We start from the raw sequence: 21,036 nt of genomic DNA, 5'->3' as shown, positions 1-21,036 counted from the left end.
GCAGAATCTCAGGCCCCGCCCCAGAGGTACTGAATGAGAAACTGCATTTTACCAAGATCCGCTGCGATTCAGACCCACATTTAGGTTTGAGGAACACTGCACTCACACACTGAGAACAATGTCTGTTATATAATAAGCACTCGATAAATGATGGCCAGTATTAAGGTGACGAAAGGTCAGGTTTTTACAGTTGTTTCTGGTTTTCCTTCTTGCCTTACTTTAACTTGCAGACTCTAGTTCAGTGGTAGTCAATGGTGTTCCTGGGAAACTCTGGCCCCCTGGGAGCCGGCCCGTGGCACTTCCGCTAATGCTGAGGCAGCAATGAAGACCATGGTTCCTGCGCTCAGGTGCCTTCACTCCATCTGCAGAGGGAGACAGACAAGGAAATGGGCAATTGCAATAGGTGATATCATAAGGGCTATCAAAACCGGAAGCAGAGGCGCTGGAGCACCCGGTGGGGTCAAGGAAAGTGTAATCTAAGACCTGAGAGATGAGTTGGTAGCTCAAGATTCCCCCCAAAAGTGGCAAAACAGTTTCTACTGGAAGAGTAGACTGACTGCTCCCATGATGTGAGGGGGGAGCAAGTTCCAGAAAAGATGTGACCTCTTGGCTGATGGCAGACTCGTTGCGGTAAGGCGTGGCTCAAACTACTGCCGCTAAGAACAAACGTTGGCTTTGGCTTCGTTGCAAAGCAGCCGCTCGGTGGCCGTACAACGCTTCATCTCTCCGAGCCTCGGTTTCCTCATCTCCAGCCCTAAAATGACGACACGCCCCCACAGGTCTTGTGAGGATTAAGTGAGGGGACATGAGGTACAGTTCCAGGGACAAAGCCGTGTTCCCGAATCGGGTCTTTCTTCCCTTCTCCCCTCCCTAGTTTGTGAGCCGCGTCGCAGCGGAGCGGATGTAGGCCCGAGGGCTGGCGCGACTGCAGCTGCGACCCTTTCGTCCGCGGACTCAGGAACGCCACCCTCCCGTCCCCACCCGGCGCGGGGCTGGGAGGCTGCGAGGCCGCGACGGTGCAGAGTCTCCAGACAGCCGCGCCGCCGGAGGGCAGGGCAGGAGGGTCGCTGAGGGTCACAGCAGGGGCGCTGTGGGCCAGAAGAACGGGCCTGGGGTGCTCCTGGAGCCCTCGGTGGCCCCTGCTGGAGGCTTGGGCAGCTGCAGGGGGACAGAGCGGCGCAGGCAGCAGGGCAGCCGGGTCCCGAGGGGAAGGCGCCTGTCCTCGGGAGGTGAAGGTTCCTGTGCTCCGCAGGCGGCCGTAGCCCGCGGGCCGACTCGGGGGAATGGCAGGAATGCGCGGGCGCCGGGCGGAAGAGGCCGCGGCGGCCGGGCCAGCTGGGGAGGGAGGGAGGGCCGGGCCGGCGGGCGCGGCGTGGGGCGTGGGGGCGGCCGCGGCCCGGGAGCGCGAGGGCGCGGGGCCCGCGGAAACCAGGTCAGCTGACGCGGGCGGGCGAGCCGGGCAGGGGAGCGGGGCCCCGAGCCCACTTCCCGCATCCGGTCTGCGGCGCGCTCGGGGCCCGGCTTTGAGCTCTGTCACGTGGCTTCATCTCTTCCTTCCCCCGCGGGAGGCCCAGGGCCGCCCTCACCTTTTCCCGGCGCGGAACTAGCCCCGCAGCTCCTTCACCTTCGTCTCCCCCGGATCCCCCACTCCCAGCCCGCCCCCTCCGTGGGCAGCGCCGCCAGCTGCGGAGTCCGGGGAGCGCCAGTCTGGGCTATTTCGGTTCCTTTTTCCTCACAAGAGTCCTTGATTTCTGCTGAGTTTTCCCTGGGCTTCCCTTAGTTATTAATAATAATAGCGCCGGGCGCGGTGGCTCACGCCGGTAATCCCAGCACTTTGGCAGGCCGAGGCGGGGGGACCTGAGGTCAGGAGTTCAAGACCAGCCTGGCCAGCATGGCGAAACCCCGTCTCTACTAAAAATACAAAAATTAGCCGGGCGTGGTGGCGGGTGCCTGTAGTCCCACCTACCCTGGAGGCTGAGGCAGGAGGATCGCTTGAACTCGGGAGGCGGAGGGTGCAGTGAGCCGAGATCGCACCATTGCGCTCCAGCCTCAAAAACAAAAACAAACAAACAAAACTACCACTTCTGGGCCCTTTGTATGAAGCAGGCATTTTGCATAGACTTTTTTTTCTCTCTGATTTTTTAGGGCCACAGTGTAAGTATTATTAACCGCGACTCACAGATGAGAAAACTTGAAGTTCAGGAAAGTGAATGTGCTCAAGGTCACAGCTAGTCAATGGCTCAACCGGGATTCACATCTCAGGCTGTCAAACCGAAATACGTGCCCTTTCCCGCCTTCCACGCCCCAAGGGGAGGCCATGCCGGGACCAAGTCGAAAGGTGGTGTTCCGCTAGATTCTACCCTAAAGCGCCATTGTCCTCAAAGACAGGTCTTTTCTGAGCCAGTCTAGGAAATGACCTAGCTCCAGGGCAGTGTTAGAAGAGACTTCCCTTACAGCCTGGTTTTTTTTTTTTTTTTTTTTTTTGAGACGGAGTCTCGCTCTGTCGCCCAGGCTGGAGTGCAGTGGCGCGATCTCGGCTCACTGCACCTCCACCTCCCGGGTTCAAGCAATTCTCCTCCCTCAGCCTCCCGAGTAGATGGGACTACAGGCGCCCGCCACCACGCCCGGCTCATTTTTTGTATTTTTTAGTAGAGATGGGGTTTCACCCTGTTAGCCAGGATGGTCTCTATCTCCTGACCTTGTGATCTGCCCGCCTCGGCCTCCCAGAGTGCTGGGATTACAGGCGTGAGCCACCGCGCCCGGCCCTAGCCTGTTTCTTTAGCACGAGTCTGTTCAGAGCTGGTGATCTGGAATTCTTTCCTGACTTCCAGGAGAAGCATTTTGATTTGGAGCACACTCCTCCCATCCTCATGGCCTCTCCCCACTCCTTTCACCCTGGGGAGAAAAGTAGGCTTTGCTTTTGTCCAGAGACTCTCCAACTGGAACCCACCTGCAGATCAAGGTAGACATCAACCTAGAGAATTTGCAAAGCAGGAGGTGGAGGGGGTTGGGTTGGGGGAGGGAAGGGAGACAGGAGGGGCAACTCAGTGCAGCCACTTTCCCATGCCCCCTTCCAAGTGGGAAGGTAGGGCTGTTCCAGAAGGGAGAAGCGGTAGTTTTGAAAACCAGTGAGCAGTCTGCACACGGAAGGCAGAATTTTTGTTCTGATGAGACATTAATAGGGCAATGGCTGGTTTTCATTATTTGAAAATAGTACAAGCACATTGTCAAATAATTTCACCTCATAAACATGGTTACATAAGAGAACAGCCTGAAAACCGCCTGGAGGACCCATACCTTAAGGACTCTAGACACAGGCAAGGCAAACAATTTATGAAGATCACTTCTAACCGCAGTCTCTTAAGTTGCAGCCTTCCTTCCATTCTTCCGGGACTGAAGTTAGGAGTGGTCTGTAGCATTGGAGCCACAGTGGAGGGGTTGGAGTGGGGTGGTGGAATGGGGGTATGATTCTCCTTTTCTGTATGAGTAAACACAACACAAACAGAACAATTAAAAAAAATGTGGCCTAGCACAATGATTCACACCTGTAATCCCAGCACTTTGGGAGGCCGAGGTGGGTAGATCACTTGAGGCCAGGAGTACAAGACCAGCCTGGACGACATAGTGAAGAGACAGGGTCTCTACTAAAAATACAGATATTAGCCCTACTTGGGATGCTGAGGCACGAGACTCACTTGAACCCTAGAGGCTGAGGTTGCAGTGAGCCCATATCACACCACTACACTCCAGCCTGGGTGACAGGGCAAGACTCAGTCTCAAAAATAAAACAAAATAAAATAAAAACAGGACCATTAAGAAGAAAGGAGGAATAGAAGTCAAGTACCAGGGATGAATTAATGACTGTAGTTGAGACTAAAGGCCCTGCTGTCATTGAAAGGGAGGTCTGAATGAATTGTATTGAAAGAAGTACACTTTAACTTTGCTCAGGCAAGGAGCCCGGAGGCCTACCTTTTTTTTAAAGCTTCAGTTGCCACATTTGTAAAACAAGGACTTTGGATATGATGGTTCTTAAACTGCCTCCAAGTTTGGAAACTTCTGATTCTAAGATGCCAAGATATTTTCATTAAGTGATGCCCAGTTCTTCCATCTCAATACCTTGGTAATCATGTGACTGACTGCTCAGCTTTCCTGCTTTTGTGAGATCATTACTGCCAGTTCCAGTGCATTTGGCTGCCAGAGAGCAAACATTCCGTGTGTGAACTGGGGATACATATTGCTGTGACAGTAGGTCTGGCACATTGGAGGGACGCTGACTTAACCTGAAACAGCACTAAACACCGTGTCATCTCCAATACACTATTCGGGGGCCTGGGCCTGGGCAAGTCCTCCTAATTTGCTTTTAGATGGCATCAATCTTCATTCCTTAGGCCTTTGAAGAGCGAAGAATCAGAATCCTAGGAACCTTATACTTTGTACCTATGTTTCTGTAAAAGTTAGCGGGTCTACCCCTGCCGGTTTCAATCAGGTGGGATTTGTTACACCGGGACCATCATTAGCCAGCTTAATAGCTGGAGCTGTACTTGATATGATCTAGGGTTGGGGCTGGAACCCGTCCTCAGGAGGCACTTGCTGGGGAGATCTGTGTATATCACTTGACTAACACATTCACAGCAAATGGTCATGTTCTCTCAGTAGCAGCCCACACATAGTTTCCAGAAGGCATCAGTAGCTCCTTATAGGTACCTCAAACCTACAAGTCCATAAACGGAGCCATAGGTTAGGGTGGCAATGGGGACTTTTTTTTCTTTTCCGTTCATTCTTACACAGCATTCTGAGTGCCATCACTGAGGCATACACAAAAAGTAGAAAAAAAGAAGAGCACCTTCAACATAGAGGTTAAGGACACAGGCTCCTGAGCTAGACTGTCCAGGCTTGAATCCTGGGTCGGCCACCTCCTTGCTGTGCTGTCTGACCTAGGGCAAGTTACTTCACCTCTCTGTGCCTCAGTGTCTTATAAGACTATTGTGAGGGTTAAATGAGTTAATTCATGTAAAGCACTATGAGCAATGACAGCCCCATATAAGTGTGACTATTATTGTGGCAAGTCCTATGGCAACTGACTTAGACATTTATTTAACATTAACTACAGTTCTTTTTGAAAGGGAAAATACAGGAAATTACTGAGTTCTGCCACACAAGATTGTAACAAATGTCTGCGACTAGGGGTACGTAGGAGGAAGGAAATAAACGGATGGACCAGGCCCTTGTTTCTTTTACTTCCTTCTACATAGAGGGTTTTGTACTGTGCCTGATTGCTTTAATTTTCGGGGGCAAAAGAATATGAATTGGAAATCTCTCCATGTCAGAATATATAGATCCACCTTATTTTTTTAACTGTTGCAGAGTATTACTTACTATGGATATACACTAGGTTATTTACATCCTCCCATATACCGATTGATACTGATGTAATGTTCACTGTGTACTGGATGTGGGAGGGAACATAGGTGCTAAAGCAGGGTGGAGCATGGTTCCCGAGAGGTTTGTAATTTTGTGGGGGAATTCAAGACTTACATAAAATAAGTGGAAACCAGTACAAGAACCTGTGTATAAAATATTAAACTGGATTTAAAACTAAGTGTTGGCCGGGCGCGGTGGCTCACGCCTGTAATCCCAGCACTTTGGGAGGCCGAGGCGGGTGGATCACGAGGTCAGGAGATCAAGACCATCCTGGCTAACATGGTGAAACCCCGTCTCTACTAAAAATACAAAAAATTAGCCAGGCGTGGTGGCGGGCGCCTGTAGTCCCAGCTATTTGGGAGGCTGAAGCAGGAGAATGGCGTGAACCTGGGAGGCGGAGCTTGTAGTGAGCCGAGATCGCGCCACTGCACTCCAGCCTGGGTGACAGAGTGAGACTCTGTCTCAAAACAAACAAACAAAAAACTAAGTGTCAGTGCTAGTGTAATACTCAGTGGTGGGTGAAAAGATCGGATTTAATAGGAAATAACAACACAACGTATGCATATATCGGAGCGATGGGCCTGGCTCCTGGAACCCTGGCTGGAGTACAGAGGAAATTTACCTTCTAGTTCTTCCAGCCTCCCTGAAAAATTACTCAACACAAGAAGGACAAGTCTACACTCCCTTAACAAGCTACAACACAGGAGCACACAGGTGTCTCTGCAGGAAGTGGAATGCAGCAGGCCTAGGTGCTCTCCTGCAACTGGCTCAGCATGTGGGCAGCACCTTCCTCCTAAAGCATAGGGGTGCAGGGGAGAGTTCCCACTCCCACCTTCTGGTAGAGGCCTTTGTTGTTTTCCAGTGTTGTTTTCCCTGAAGCACAAATGGTGCCAGTCCTTCAAGGTACAGTGACTCTGCTGAAGGAGCTGGAATGAGAACTCCCTTTTTTTGAGGTCCTTAATCCTTTGTTTGGCCCTGATTCCTTGGGAAGAACTCACAGGGTTGTGAGAACAGTTGCCCCATAGGGCCAAGGTGGGGACATTCTGTGCCTAGGTATTCATAAGCCAAGGCTGTATTTCTTTTACCCCACCCGTAAGCACTAATCACTAACCTAAACCAGCAACAGCTGGTTGCCACAGGGAATTGGGTTGTGTCAAAGCCCACACTTAGCATTCCTTCTGCAAGGCCCTACCCAATGGCATTTGGGGTACATTAATTGGGGTAAACGTTTTTCTTTTTCTTTTTCTTTTTTTTTTTTTTTTGAGATGGAGTCTCACTCTGTCGCCCAGGCTGGAGTGCAGTGGTACAATCTTGGCTCACTACAACCTCTGCCTCTAGGGTTCAAGCGATTCTCCTGCCTCAGCCTCCCGAGTAGCTGGGATTTCAGGTGCCTGCCACCATGCCCAGCTAATTTTTGTAGTTTTAGTAGAGACGGGGGTTTCACCGTGTTGGCCAGGCTGGTCGCGAACTCCTGACCTCATGATCCGCCTGCCTCGGCCTCCCGAAGTGCTGGGATTACAACCTTGAGCCACCATGCCCAGCCTTCTTCTTTTTTTTTTGAGATGAAGTCTCGATCTGTTGCCCAGGCTGGAGTGCAGTGGCACAATCTTGGCTCACTGCAACCCCCACCTCCCAGGTTCAAGCAATTCTCCTGCCTCAGCCTCCTGAGCAGCTAGGATTACAGGAGTGCACCACCACGCCTGGCTAATTTTTGTATTTTTAGTAGAGACGGGGTTTTACCATGTTGGCCAGGCTGGTCTTGAACTCCTGACCTTGTGATCTGCCAGCCTGGGCCTCCCAAAGTGCTGGGATTACAGGTGTGAGCCACTGTGCCTGGCCAGAATTTCCTTCCTTTCTAGCCTGAATAATATTCCATTGTATGAATATATCGCATTTGGTTATCCATTCATCTGCTGATGGACACTGGCTTGTTTCTTTTCGCCGTTGTGAACATGCTGCCATTAACATTGGTGTATAGGTATCTGAGTCCTTTCTTTCAGTTTTTTGGGGTACACACCTAGGAAAGAAATTGCTAAGTCATATGGTAATTCTCTAACTTTTTGAGGAACTGCCAAGCTGTTTTCCACAGTGGCTGCTGGCTGCATCATTTACGTTCTCACCAGTCATGCATGAGAATTTCAGTTTCTCTGTATCCTTACCAAAACTTGCTTTTTTTTCTTTCTTCTTTCATTTTTTTCAAATAGTCATCCTAACAGGTAAGAAGTTGTATCTCATTTTGTTTTGATTTGTATTTGTCTAATGACTGGTGACATTGAGCCTTTTTTCATGAAGCTTGTTGGCCATTTGTGTGTCTTCTTTGGAGAAATGTCTACCCTAGTTCCTTCTCCTTTTTTGAATTGAGTTGTTTGGTTTTCTCGCTGTTAAGTTGTAGGAGTTCTTTATCTATTCTGGATATTAATTCCTTAACAGAAATATGATTTACAAATATTTTCTCCCATTCTGTAGGTTGTCTTTTCACTCTTTTATTTTTTAATTTTTATTTATTTATTTATTTATTTATTTATTTATTTATTTATTTATTTGAGATGGTGTTTTGCTCTTGTTGCCCAGGCTGGAGTGCAATGGCACGATCTCAGCTCACCACAACCTCTGCCTCCCAGGTTCAAGTGATTCTTCTGCCTCAGCCTCCCGAGTAGCTTGGATTACAGGCACGCGCCACCACGCCTGGCTAATTTTGTATTTTTAGTAGAGACGGGGTTTCTCCATGTTGGTCAGGCTGGCCTCAAACTCCCGACCTAAGGTGATCCACCCGCCTCGGCCTCCCAAAGTGCTAGGATTACAGGCGTGAGCCGCCACGCCTGGCCCATTTATTTATTTATCTTTATACAGAGTCTCGCTCTGTTGCCCGGGCTGGCGTGCGGTGGCACACTCTTGGCTCACTGCAACCTCTGCGTCCCAGGCTCAAGCAATTCTCCTGCCTCAGCCTCCTGAGTAGCTGGGATTACAGGCACCTGCCACCATGCTCGGCTAATTTTTTTGTGTTTTTATTAGAGACAGCGTTTCACCATGTTGTCCAGACTGGTCTCGAACTCCTGACCTCAGATGATCTGCCCGCCTCGGCCTCCCGAAGTGCTGGGATTACAGGCGTGAACAGCCGCACCCGGCCCCTTTTCACTCTTTTAATAGTGTCCTTTGGTGCGCAAGTTCTGTATTTTGATGAAATCTAATTTATCTGTTTTTTTCTTTTGTTGCCTGCGATTTTGCTGTCATATTCTAGAAATCATTGTGAAGTCCAATGTCATGAAGATTTTTCCCTGTGTTTTCTTTTAAGAGTTTTACAGTGTTAACTCTCAAGTTTAGGTCTTTGGTTCATTTTGAGTTAGTTTCTGTATATGGCATAAGGTAAGGGTCCAGTTTCATTCTTTCGTATGTGGGACTATCCAGTTTTTCCAGCACCACTTACTGAAAAGATTATCCTTTCCCCATTGAGTGGTCTTGGAAGCCTTGCTGAAAATCAGTTTACCATATAGGCAAGGGTTTATTTTGGGGCTCTATTCTATTCCACTGGTCTATATGTCTGCTCTATTGCATTTAAAGAAGTATACAGGGGCCAGGCCTGGTGGCTCATGCCTGTAATCCTAGCACTTTAGGAGGCCGAGGCAGGCAGATCACCTGAGGTCAGGAGTTCAAGACCAGCCTGGCCAACATGGCGAAACCCTGTCTCTACTAAAAATACAAAATTTAGGATGTGGTGGCACGTGCCAGTAATCCCAGCTACTCAGGAGGCTGAGGCAGGAGGATCACTTGAACCGGGGAGGTGGAGGTTGCAGTAAGCCAAGATCATGCCATTGCACTCCAGCCTAGGCAACAAGAGCAAAACTCCATCTCAAAAAAAAAAAAAAAGTATATGGGGACTGGGTGTAGTGACTGACACCTGTAATCCCAGCACTTTGGCAGGCCGATGGGGAAGGATTAGCCTGAGACCAAGAATTCTAGACTGGCCTGGGCAACATGACCAGCTCCTGTCTCTCTTTTTTAAAAAAGAAGTGTATGGTTTCTTCCAACCTCTTGTACTTATACCATTCCCTCAAAGAGAAAGAGAATTAAGAGGAAATGTCTTAAACACAAAGGAATTTAATGTTATGGTGCCCTGGGTCTGAATGCTCTGAAGAGGGCAACATTCTGGAGGTGCCAATTTTCAGATGAGCATTTAAAATGTCAGCGTTGGGCAAACATTTTATTTTGTCTTGAACTCATCCCCCCTTAATATCTTGGGTACGACCGTTCTCTACATTTTCTCTCTGTGCTACTAAACTTAGAGGATTGGGAGGAGACTGATTTTGTGTGTGTTTGGCCTTTACTGTAGAAGAAAAAGAACTGCAACTAGGCCGGGCGCGGTGGCTCATGCCTGTAATCCCAGCACTTTAGGAGGCCGAAGCAGGCGGATCACGAGGTCAGAAGTTCAAGACCATTCTGGCCAACATGGTGAAATTCCGTCTCTACTAAAAATACAAAAAATTAGCCGGCTGTGGTGGTGTGCGCCAGTAATCCCAGCTACTAGGGAGACTGAGGCAGGAGAATCGTGTGAACCTGGGAGGCGGAGGTTGCAGTGAGCCGAGATTGTGCCATTGTACTCCAGCCCGGGAGACAGTGCAAAAAAAAAAAAAAAAAAAAAAGAACTGCAACTAATCAACATTTATTTAGTGAGCACAATTTATGTGAGGCACTATAACTTACATAAGTTGTGCTGAACTCATGGTGGCTTATAGTCTATTGGGGGAGGTATATATATCAAGGCGTGACTTGGTAATTACTTGGAGATGGAGAAATGCAAACTGAAGTAGTTGGCCAAATATCCTAAGGTGGGGTCTTTTGGTTTTGTTAAAGAAGAATAAATTCAGATTCAGGAATGAATGTGGAGAAAACTGGGAATGAAACAGGCAGGAATGAGTAAGCTATCTGGGACAGTGCAAAGGCCTTTCTGACCAGATCAGACGGTGTGTGTGGGGGAAAGCACAACTGGATAGGTGGGGTGGGGCCGAATTATGGGGGATTTTTAAATAACCAGGCAAAGGAATGTGTACTCGATTTAGCAGACAGTAGAAAACTCTAAAGTGGTTTTTTTTTTTTTACACAGTCTCACTCTGTTGCCCAGGATAGAGTGCAGTGGGGCAGTCTTGGCTCACTGCAACCTCCATCTCCTGGGTTCAAATGATTCTCCTGCCTCAGCCTCCTGAGTAGCTGGGACTACAGGCATGTGGCACCACGCTCAGCTAATTTTTGTATTTTAGTAGAGACGGGATTTTGCCGTGTTGGCCAGGCTGGTCTTGAACTCCTGGCCTCAAGTGATCTGCCCGCCTCAGCCTCCCAAAGTGCTGGGATTACGGGCATGGGCCACTGGGCCCAGCCTCAGAAGTTTTTAAATGACATGATTTTTTTTTTTTGGAGACAGTCTCTTTCTGTTGCCCAGGCTGGAATGCAGTGGCACCATCTCGGCTCACTGCAGCGTCCACCTCCTGGTGGAACCAGTGATTCGCCTGCCTCAGCAACCCGGGTAGCTGGGATTACAGGCACGTGCCACCATGTCTGGCTAATTTTTGTATTTTTAGTAGAGACAGGGTTTCACCATGTTGGCCAAGTTGGTCTTGAACTGCTGACTTCAGGTGATCCATCCACCTTGGCCTCCCAAAGAGCTAGGATTACAGGTGTGAGCCACCGCGCCCAGCCTTGTTTTTTTTTAATGGAGGAGTGGGGCACAGTTTTAGGGAGGTTGGTTCAGGAAGGGATGCAAGATAGATTAGAGGGCAGGAATTGATTCAGTTCTCAGAGAACTTCCCTGGAAAAGAAAGTCCTAGATCTTTGCCCCAAGCCCAGTGCCAGGCTGAGGTATATTTCACGACCTTTCTGATTGAAATCTACTGACAGAAAATACACTGGATCTAAGATCTTGTGAGATCTTGCCCAAGCTCAACCTGGCCCACTAACCTTTCGTGTTCATGGCATGAAATGCCCACACTTGGTTCTGATTTGGGCTGGCACCCTCCCCGGCTTGCTTCACTGTGGTGCGATGTTTCCAAAGCTTCCACACTCCAGAAAGGGCTATAACTTCAGTTTCCTCATTTTTACAAAAGGTCAAGTTTTCAAAAGCTTAGATCCGCTGGGATTTGTCTATGTTGATGAAGATACATGAAAACTGGGGGACATTGCAGTTGACCTTTAGAACCCTCTCTCCACCCCCACCCCCATCTCCATTACCCCAGAGCTAAGCCTCCTCAGGACCTAGTACTTCTCTTCATTCAGTGTTTTCTCACACTGCTGAAAATTACCTGTGACTCATACAAGTGGTTCAAGCTGCTCAGTCCCAGACAGGAATGTTGAGTCTTGCCAGCTGACATGTTGGGGTCACAAGAAAGAGAGAGCAAGTGTCCTGTGGGCTGGAATCAGGGGAGATGCACAGACACCCTGTGAACATTCCAGGGTGCAGGGCTGAAGAATGGCCTGAATGGAGCCGTTAGGCTGATTTCCCTGTGGTCAGAGGCTAGCTGCAATTTTACCCTCCCTTCCCTGCCCAAACACTCCTGACACTGGAATTTCATCAAACTAGGGCTACCGTGTTTGGTTTTCAACCAGGACAAACAAAGAAAAGAGATTTGTTTTCCTGTCTGCTTTTGCTGAATGGAATCTCTGATTCTACTTACCAGCGTGCCTCAGACACCCTGGGGCTGGTTAGGAGTTTAAGCACACAGGAATCTCAGCTTTACTGAATCTTTTTCCATGTCCTGAGCCCGAGTTCAGACTTCATCCTGTCGGTCCTCCATGTCCCTTCAACGTCTGATTAATTCTCCAGTCAACTCCCTGCTAATAGTCCACCCACAAATTGCTATTTCAGCTGACCTTCCCCAAAACTTGAGCATCCTTACCAAATACCTTGGGCTTCCTCATAACCTGGTTATCTTCTCATCTGCATGCCTTTCTGGAATAATTTTGAAGTATTAAAAAAAACTCCTCTAATTGTCAAGGGCATGCAGGAAGCTCAGCCCCTAAGGAGCATTGCAGAAATCTGGAGTTCTACTCTGTTTATACCTAAATCTAGCCTTCCAGGAGTTTCAGATAGTTTCCTGGAAACATTTTGTGCTTTGTGTTTTTCACCTTTCTCTCTTAATTGAAAATGGGGTGAGGAGCAAGAAAGGGGATTGTGAATTACAATTACAAACAGTACACACATAACACAGGGACAATCTTTGCATTTCTCATTTCTGATCCCAGGGATCAGAGGTAGAGGCAGGCCAGGCGCGGTGGCTCACGCCTGTAATCCCAGCACTTTGGAGGCCGAGGCAGGCGGATCACGAAGTCAAGAGATAGAAACCATCCTGGCCAACATGGTGAAACCCCGTCTGTACTAAAAATATAAAAATTAGCTGGGCGTGGTGGCGCGCGCCTGTACTCCCAGCTACTCGGGAGGCTGAGGCAGGAGAATAGCTTGAGCCCGGGAGGCGGAGGTTGCATTGAGCAGAGATCACGCCACTGCACTCCCGCCTGGTGACAGAGGGAGACTCCGTCTCAAAATAAATAAATAAATAAATAAAAATTAAAAATAAAAAGGTAGAGGCAGCTGTCAGGTGAGTAAATTCGCAGATGCCCACGCATGTCTGGAACATACCCCAGGGGTCATTAGAGACTGCCCAGCAGAGGCGGGAGGATCTTCCGTTTGGTTTTCTTTCAGAACGTTTGTCCGGAGAGCATCCTGTTCTGTTATATGCATATCCACCTCCGTCTCCAAATTACTAGGTTGAGCACAGTGCTCAGTGCCTGGCATTGAGTTAGAAATAGAAAATGAGCTGGCGAGTCCCGGCCCGAGGCTGTGACAGGGGCCATTACTGAGCCCATTCCCCACCAACCTTTCTGCGGTTTAACTGACTCTCCTCCTTCCCCTCCAGATCCCAAGGGCTTGACTCCTACCTCTTCTAAGGCATTTTGAAAAGTTTGCAAATGCACCCTTGATCCTAGCACGTACTTAAGAAGCGGCTCCCCCCTAGAACGTCAGGCTTGAAGCTGACCCCTTCTTCCTCCTCCCGCGCCATTTGGGTCTGTGCGCAGGGCCCGAAGCCTGCTGGGGAGGGGCACGAGGCCGGGCTGGGGCCTCTCCGGAGGGAGCCCGCCGCCCCGCCCAGGGCGCACGCCCCCAGCCTCTGAGGGAGGAAGCTGAATGGGGCCAGAGGCTGGCCCTCTTTGGGGATTTGCATTATACAGGCTATATTTAGAAGCAGCGGCGGGGAGCGGTGGCTCACGCCTGTAATCCCAGCAGTTTGGGAGGCCGAGGCGGGCAGATCACCTGAGGCCAGGAGTTCGAGACCAGCCTGTCAACATGGTGAAACTCCGTCTGTGCTAAAAATACAAAAAAATTAGCCAGGCGTGGTGGCCGGAGCCTGCAGTCCCAGCTACTCGGGAGGCTGAGGCAGGAGAATCGCTTGAACCCGGGAGGTGGAGGTTGCAGTGAGCCGAGATCACACCACTGCACTCCAGCCTGGGCAACTGAGCGAGACTCCGTCTCAAAAAACAAAACAAAACAAAACAAAACAAAAAACCAAGAAAAAGAGAATAAAAAAAAAAGAAGCAGCTTTCTTGCTGATAGAAAGCAATGACCCACTCTGCTATAATTACAACTGAAGAGTCACTTTCTTTCAAAAACTCTATTTTCAGATGTTTACCACTTTCTTTAAAAAGGAAAAAAATTTGCCTCAAAGGCAGGCAGTCCCCAGGGCATTTCTGGTCTCCTGGGGAAGGAACCTAAGAGCGGTTTGGTAAAATTCCATTTTGCTATCTTGGCGTTACCTAAGGGCAAGAACTGAGGTGGGGCTTTGGTGACAGCAGGGGCTGAAGAGTGCTCTTTTTCATCATCCAGGGTGTCCAATTGTTTTGTTTCCCTGGGCCACATTGGAAGAATTGTCTTGCCCCACACATAAAATACAGCAACACTAACAATGGCTGATAAACTTTAAAAAAATCGCAAAAAAACTTCATATATATATATATATATATATATATATATTTTTTTTTTTTTTTTTTTTTTTTTTTTTTTTGAGTTTTGCTCTTGTCGCCCAGGCTGGAGTGCAATGGCACGATCTCGGCTCGCCGCAACCTCTGCCTCCCAGGTTCAAGCGATTCTCCTGCCTCAGTCTCCTGAGTAGCTGGGTAGCTGGGATTACAGGCATGCGCCACCAGGCCTGATTAATTTTGCATTTTTAGTAGAGACGAGGTTTCTCCATGTTGGTCAGGCTGGTCTCAAACTCCTGACCTCAGGTGATCCACCTGCCTTGGCCTCCCAAAGTGCTGGGATTACAGGCGTGAGTCACCATGCCCAACCAAGAACTCATAATGTTTTAAGACAATTTACGAATTTGTTTTGGGCCGCGTTCAAAGCCGTCCTGGGCTGCACGGGGCCCACAGGCTGTGGGTTGGACAAGCTTGCTGGCCTGTCATGAAGTTTTGAGTAGGTTAATTGTGTGGAGAGACCTGGAAGACAGGATCTTGGGTTGTATCGTACTCTCCCCGCCATTGGACCTGTGCTCCCTCCACCCAGGTGGCATCGCAGTGGCCAATGGAGAACAGAGCCAGACTGCCTCGGCGCAAATCCCAGGCTCCTAGTCCTGTGGACCACTTACTCCTTGGGTGAACTTGGGAAGCTCTTCATCCTTCAGGCTTCAGTTTTCCCACATGTAAAATGAAGATAATAATGGGACCTACCTCAGAGGATCATTGTAAGGATTAAATGAATTACCACATGAAAAGGGTATCATTGCCGGAAAGGGGTCCCGATCCAGACCCCAAGAGAGGGTTTTTCGGATCTTGTACAAGAACTCTGGGCTAGTCCATGAAGTAAAGTGAAAGCGAGTTTGCTAGACAAGTAAAGAAACACGAGAATGGCTACTCTATAGGCAAAGCAACCCTGAGGGCTGCTGGTTGGCTATTTTTATGGTTATTTCTTGATCATATGCTAAACAAGGGGTGGGTTATTCATGAGCTTTTTGGGAAGGAGATGGAGATTTTCCCCCTCCCCCAGTTGAGGACTCCTCCTTCTTTTAGACCATATAGGATAATTTCCAGGTGTTGCCATGGCATTTGTAAACTGCCATGGTGCTGGTGGGAGTGTCTCTTAGCATGCTAATGTATAATTGGCATATACTGAGCAGTGAGGACAACCAGCGGTCACTTTCATCGCCGTCTTGGTTTTGGTGGGTTTTGGCCGGCTTCCTTACTGCATCCTGCTTTATCAGCAGGGCCTTTGTGACCTGTGTCTTGTGCTGACCTCCTATCTCATCCTGTGACTAAGAACGCCTAACCTCCTGGGAATGCCACCTAGCAGGTCTCAGCCTCATTTTACCAGCCCCTATTCAAGATGGAGTCATTCTGGTTCGAATGCCTCTGCCATAGACACATATTACATATGCATTACCATGCTTATGTTTTTTGCTTTCCCTGTCTGTAAAATGAGGAAATGCTATTAACTGTTATGTTGGTCACTCTGTACCAGAAAAGCCAGGAAGAGTGTCCACTGTGTGCCAGACCCTTGTAGGTGACGCTGTGAGGAGACGCAGAAGAACGGAAAGACCTGGCTCCTTCCTATGTCCTCTGAGATCTCTATGAGGAGGCTTCCCCCTTCCCCTCTAGGAAGACTCCTCATAGAGATCTCAGAGTACATACGAAGGGGAAACATCCACACCCAGTTTTCCCTGGTGGAAAGGTGTGACACAGAGGCCTGCCAGAGGCTCATAGCCCCTTCTCCACCCAGAGCAGCATCTCAGCTCAACCTGGGGATCCAGTAAAGCGGTGCAGGGATCCTGCAGGCTCTGGCAAACTCAGCCTTGACCTTTGGATCCAGCTCTCTGTCCCCATGGCCAGTCTTTTCACTCCCAGGCCTTCTGTCTGGCACAGGGTGTGAAAGAGGAGCCGGGGGCAGGGCGGGGAGAATGCGGCAGGGACAGGGACAGGACAGGAAGGACTTGGCCTAGCTGATTGAGACTTTTTTTTTCTTTTTGAGACGGAGTCTCGCTCTGTCGCTCAGGCTGGAGTGCAGTGGCCCAATTTCGGCTCACTGCAACCTCCACTTCCTGGGTTCTCCTGCCTCAGGCACGCAAGTAGCTGGGATTACAGGCATGCACCACTGTGCCCAGGGATTACAGGCATGCGCCACTGTGCCCAGCTCCAGTTGAGATTTTGGCAGGGGTCTCTTGAGCAGCTGATGGGCTCCTGTCACTGCGCCCAAAGTCTGTCCCAGGCGAGTCTGGTTCCACTTAAGCCCAGGTCTGGGCACAGAGGTGCCACCCTTAATGTGTGTGCAGTATGCTGCAGCTGTACCCACGAAGTCTGCCCCTGCCTCTCATGAACACCCAACCCATTCGAGGCTCCAATAATTAGAATTTTCCTTGCTTCACTTTATCCATCTAAATCCTATTGAACTTGTCAAGGTCTACGTCAGTCTCACCTCCTCCATGAAGCCTTCTCTGATTGCCCAGCTGACATCAGTCTTACTGTCCTAAGTTTCCTAGTTCTCTATTTCATTCATTTAGAAATTAGAAAGTAGAAATGTACTTAATTATATTCTCAAAAAATATTTGAGCACCTGTTTGATTGCAAGGCAGGGAGGGTGGCTGTTGGGGCATCCATGAAAATACAGGACAGAATCTTCTAACAAGAAGCTTCAATTCTAAAAGGATGATAAAAATTCTAAAGGCATGGCCTAGAAAATTCCTTATTGCCATATATTGCTTTTCAGGTTGGATGCTATGATTTAATTCAAAAATAATAGTTAACAGTTATTAGGTGCTTGCTATGGGCCATTACTGTATTTAGCACTTTACACAAATTATTTTATTGAATTATTTTTTTGAGATGGGGTCTGGCTCTGTCACCCAGGCTGGTGTACAGTGGTACAATCATAGCTCACTGCAACCTTGAACTCCTAGGCTCAGAGAACCTTTCCGTCTCAGCCTTTTGAGTAGCTGTAACTGCAGGCATGTCTTACCACACCTGCGTAATCTTTTAATTTTTGTAGAGACAGGGTCTCACTATGCTGCCCAGGCTGGTCTTGAACTCTTGGGCTCAAGCAGTCCTCCCGCCTCAGCCTTTCAAAGTGCTGGGATTATAGGCGCAAGCTACTGCACCAAGCTAAGTTATTTTATTTAACTCTTAATAGTACCCCATTTGGTAGATACTATTATTATTATTCCTACTTTAGAGATAGGGAAACTAAGGGACAGAAAGTTTGACTGCCTCGTGTCAGCTAGTGAGAAAGCCAGGATTTGAACCAGGCACCCTGACTCCATTGTTTATACCCTTAACCACAGTGCCATATTTCTTCTGTGTTTCACCTTTTATGTTCAGCTAGAGTGAAACTCTTTTAAGTCCTGGAGGGCCCTGTGGCACTTAGTGCATCAATGCCTTTGTAGGTAGCAGGCACTGGTAGGAGGCAGTCAGTATTCAGGGATGCCTTGATGATTAGGCCCTGCGGCAGAAAGAAGAGAGTGTCCAAAATTTCTTAGTTCTGGGCAATAGAATTGGGAAAAGCAACCAGGAGTCCAGCGCCTAAATATTGCTGTATAATAACTCTTAGCTCCCACTACCTCCTCGCTAACGCAGCTCTTTTTTCAGGCCTACACCAAGGTTCCCGTGAATGTAGCCAGCAGATATTAGGAGGGCTTCTTATGAATACCTCGTCACTGGGTGGACACAGGCCCATTAGGAACAGGCCCAGAGGCCTAGTGACTTCAGATTAATGCTTGCCAGGACCAGTGAAGTCAAAACATTACCCAAAACTGGGGCTTGATGTCCTGTCTCAAGGACAAACTCATCCCATCCTATCTGCCAAGTTATAGTGATTGTACTTCTGAGAACAGGGAACACTTCAGGCAAGAAATATGTCAGTCCTCATTCAAAGGGAATGATTCTCCTAAATTTAATGAAACTCTTACAGCCTAATCCCTCACCGATCATGATATCTATTTATTTCATATTCATTGATCATCTACTTGGTACAAGAAGCTGTGGCTTCCTACCCATAAAGGAGGTGATTCCAGTTTTAGACACACGTATCTACAAGATGAGTCATAGGATAATGATTATCCTATCAACCATTTATTAAAAATTGCTTATCCGTTCCCTCTGTGCTAATAAGTGTTTTGATAGAGTCTATCTCATTTAATCTTTAAAATAAATCTGGATATAATTATTCCACATGGTGGACCAAGCTCTGAGAAGGTACTTTATAGTAGACTCTGCCCCTAACAACTATATTGTCTGTCTGTACCGTCCATGAGAGGTCCAGACAGTGAGGACCATAGAGAACAGAGGCCAAGGTCCCTTTTGGCTTAGTTGACCAGAAGTAGCTTGCTGGAAAAGGCTCCTGTAGATGTTCCCTCTTCTAATACCCCTACCCAATGCTTTCTTTTTCTTCAACGTAGCCTCCAGAGAACTCCCAAATTAATTTTTCTAGGATACAGCTATGATCACCACAAACTCTACTCAAAAACCTTCAGTGATTCCCCTGAAATTCCCAAACTACTCTTCAGCCTGAAATGCAAGGTCTCGACTTCACCTTGGCCTTCTGACCTTCTCTCTGTCTACTCCCTCTCCCTATGTTCTTGCCAAATAGAACTATTTGCTAGTCTGCATGTAGGTCCACCTGCTGCTTCCAAGGCTCTTGGCATACCATTCCTACCACCTAGATGCCTTTTCCTCATCTTTGTCTCTCCAACTCTTACCCATCCTTCAGAGTCCAGCTTAAATATCACTTGCTAATGATAGTTACTAAGCTAGGGCAAATATATATATATATCTTTTTTTTTTTTTTTTTTTGAGATGAAGTCTCTCTCTTGTTGCCCAGGCAGGAGTGCAGTGGCACGATCACTGCAACCTCCACCTCCCAGGTTCAAGCAATTCTCATTACTCAGCCTCCCAAGTAGCCGGGATTATAGGCGCTCACGACCATGCCGGGATGATATTTGTATTTTTAGTAAAGACAGGGTTTCACCATGTTGGCCAGGCTGGTCTCGAACTCCTTACCTCAGGTGATCCACCCACCTCGGCCTCCCAAAGTGCTGGGATTACAGCCGTGAGCCACCGCGCCCAGCCATCTTTTTTTTTTTTTTTGAGATGGAGTCTCACTCTGTCTCCCAGGTTGGAGTGCAGTGGCCCAATCTCGGCTCACTGCAACCTCCATCTCCTGGGTTCAAGCAATTCTCCTGCCTCAGCCTCCCAAGTTGCTGAGATTACAGGCACATGCCACCACGCCTGGCTAATTGTTTGTATTTTTAGTAGAGACAGGGTTTCACCATGTTGGCCAGGCTGGTCTTGAACTGCTGACCTCAGGTCATCTACCTGCCTCTGCCTCCCAAAGTGCTGGGATTACAAGTGTGAGCCACTGTGCCCGGCCATATATATTTTTTATACCATGTGTTGTGGCTTATTTGTATGTCATTTCCTCTACTAGACGGCAAGCTCCTTGAAAGTGAATCCAGATCTCATTCATTCATACATTTTCCCATATTCCAGTATCCTGGTATATCTTTGTATTTTTCTGTATCCCCATACACTAGTATCCTAACCCAGTTAGTGCTCCATAAATATCTATTGGATAAATTGATTTTTAAAATCAAAGAATAAAATACATAAGCAGAAGGATTGGCCTTCCCTGCCAATCTTCCTTTGAAGTGCTCATACCTTTACACATAGGTTTGGAGTCCTACAAAGCTCAGATGGAATTGAACCCAGCAGGGTAACATTGTAGAGAACAATGAGTCATTTGCATAGTACGTTGTAGAGTAAGAGGATGGGACGTAGAGTTCAGGGTGAGGGTAGAGGAAGGGCTGTAATAGCAATGAATTTCATTCTTTGTTTTTTGTTTTTGTTTTTGTTTTTGTTTTTGAGACAGAGTCTCGCTCTGTCACCAAGGCTGGAGTGCAGTGGTGTGATCACGGCTCACTGCAGCCTTGACCTCCTGGGCTCAAGCGATCCTCCTACCTCTGCCTTCTGAGCAGCTGGGACTACAGGCGTGTGCACAACCACACCCAGCTACTTTTAAAATTTTTTGTAGAGACAGGGTCTCATTATGTTGCCCAGTCTGGTCTTGAACTCCTGGGCTCAAGCGATCCTTCTGCCTCAGCCTCCCAGAGTACTGGGATTACAGGCATGAGCCACCATGCCCAGCCTCACTCTTTGAAATATTGCCCAACATCCTGGTATTTGAATTCACCTCCCTTGCCTGGTGCAAATTGCGGCACCTCAGCCAAACCTAGCAGCCTGGCCTGTCACTAGTAAACCCCAGATCCCTTCCTAGCCTGTCGCTTCTCACTCATCCCAGAGTACATGCTGGTTGCAAAGTAAGCCCAAGAGTGGATTTGGACGCAAGTTGGTAAATAACAACTGGGCTTTTAGATTCGGAGTTTGGATGATGAGAAAAGTGAAGTTTTGAGTGGGTGGGAAGAAACCTTCCCTGATTTTGGCTGGTACATTCAGAGACTCACAGCACTAACAGACAGGGCGGGCTGCCGGGGTAGGAACCCTGAAGTAAGGTGTGTTCACACAGGGCCTGAGGTGAAGGGAGAGCTGCTCAGGTAGCAGTGGGGGAGGGGGACAGAGGCTGGGAGATCCTTCCTAGAG

General features: G+C 48.4%; 1 protein-coding gene across 5 annotated transcripts in view; it reads left to right on the top strand.

Annotated features, from left to right (window-relative positions):
* NINJ2 (ninjurin 2) overlaps positions 1–21,036 on the top strand; it is a 98,811-nt gene that overhangs the window by 19,217 nt on the left and 58,558 nt on the right. Inside the window, exon 1 of one of the 5 annotated variants that reach the window (XM_063785397.1) lies at positions 359–630. The exons of 3 other annotated variants lie outside the window; for them this stretch is intronic. The gene's annotated coding sequence lies outside the window, so the exon portion shown is untranslated. Of the gene's footprint in view, positions 1–358; positions 811–21,036 lie in introns of those variants that run through there. One more of the 5 variants, XM_063785398.1, reaches the window with a different exon arrangement.

The sequence above is a fragment of the Pan troglodytes genome, chromosome 10 (assembly GCF_028858775.2).
Source record: "Pan troglodytes isolate AG18354 chromosome 10, NHGRI_mPanTro3-v2.0_pri, whole genome shotgun sequence".
In the NCBI taxonomy this organism is placed as follows: Eukaryota; Metazoa; Chordata; class Mammalia; order Primates; family Hominidae; genus Pan; species Pan troglodytes.
Note: the sequence above shows the minus strand (reverse complement) of the source record. Positions and strands in the feature narration are given on the sequence as shown.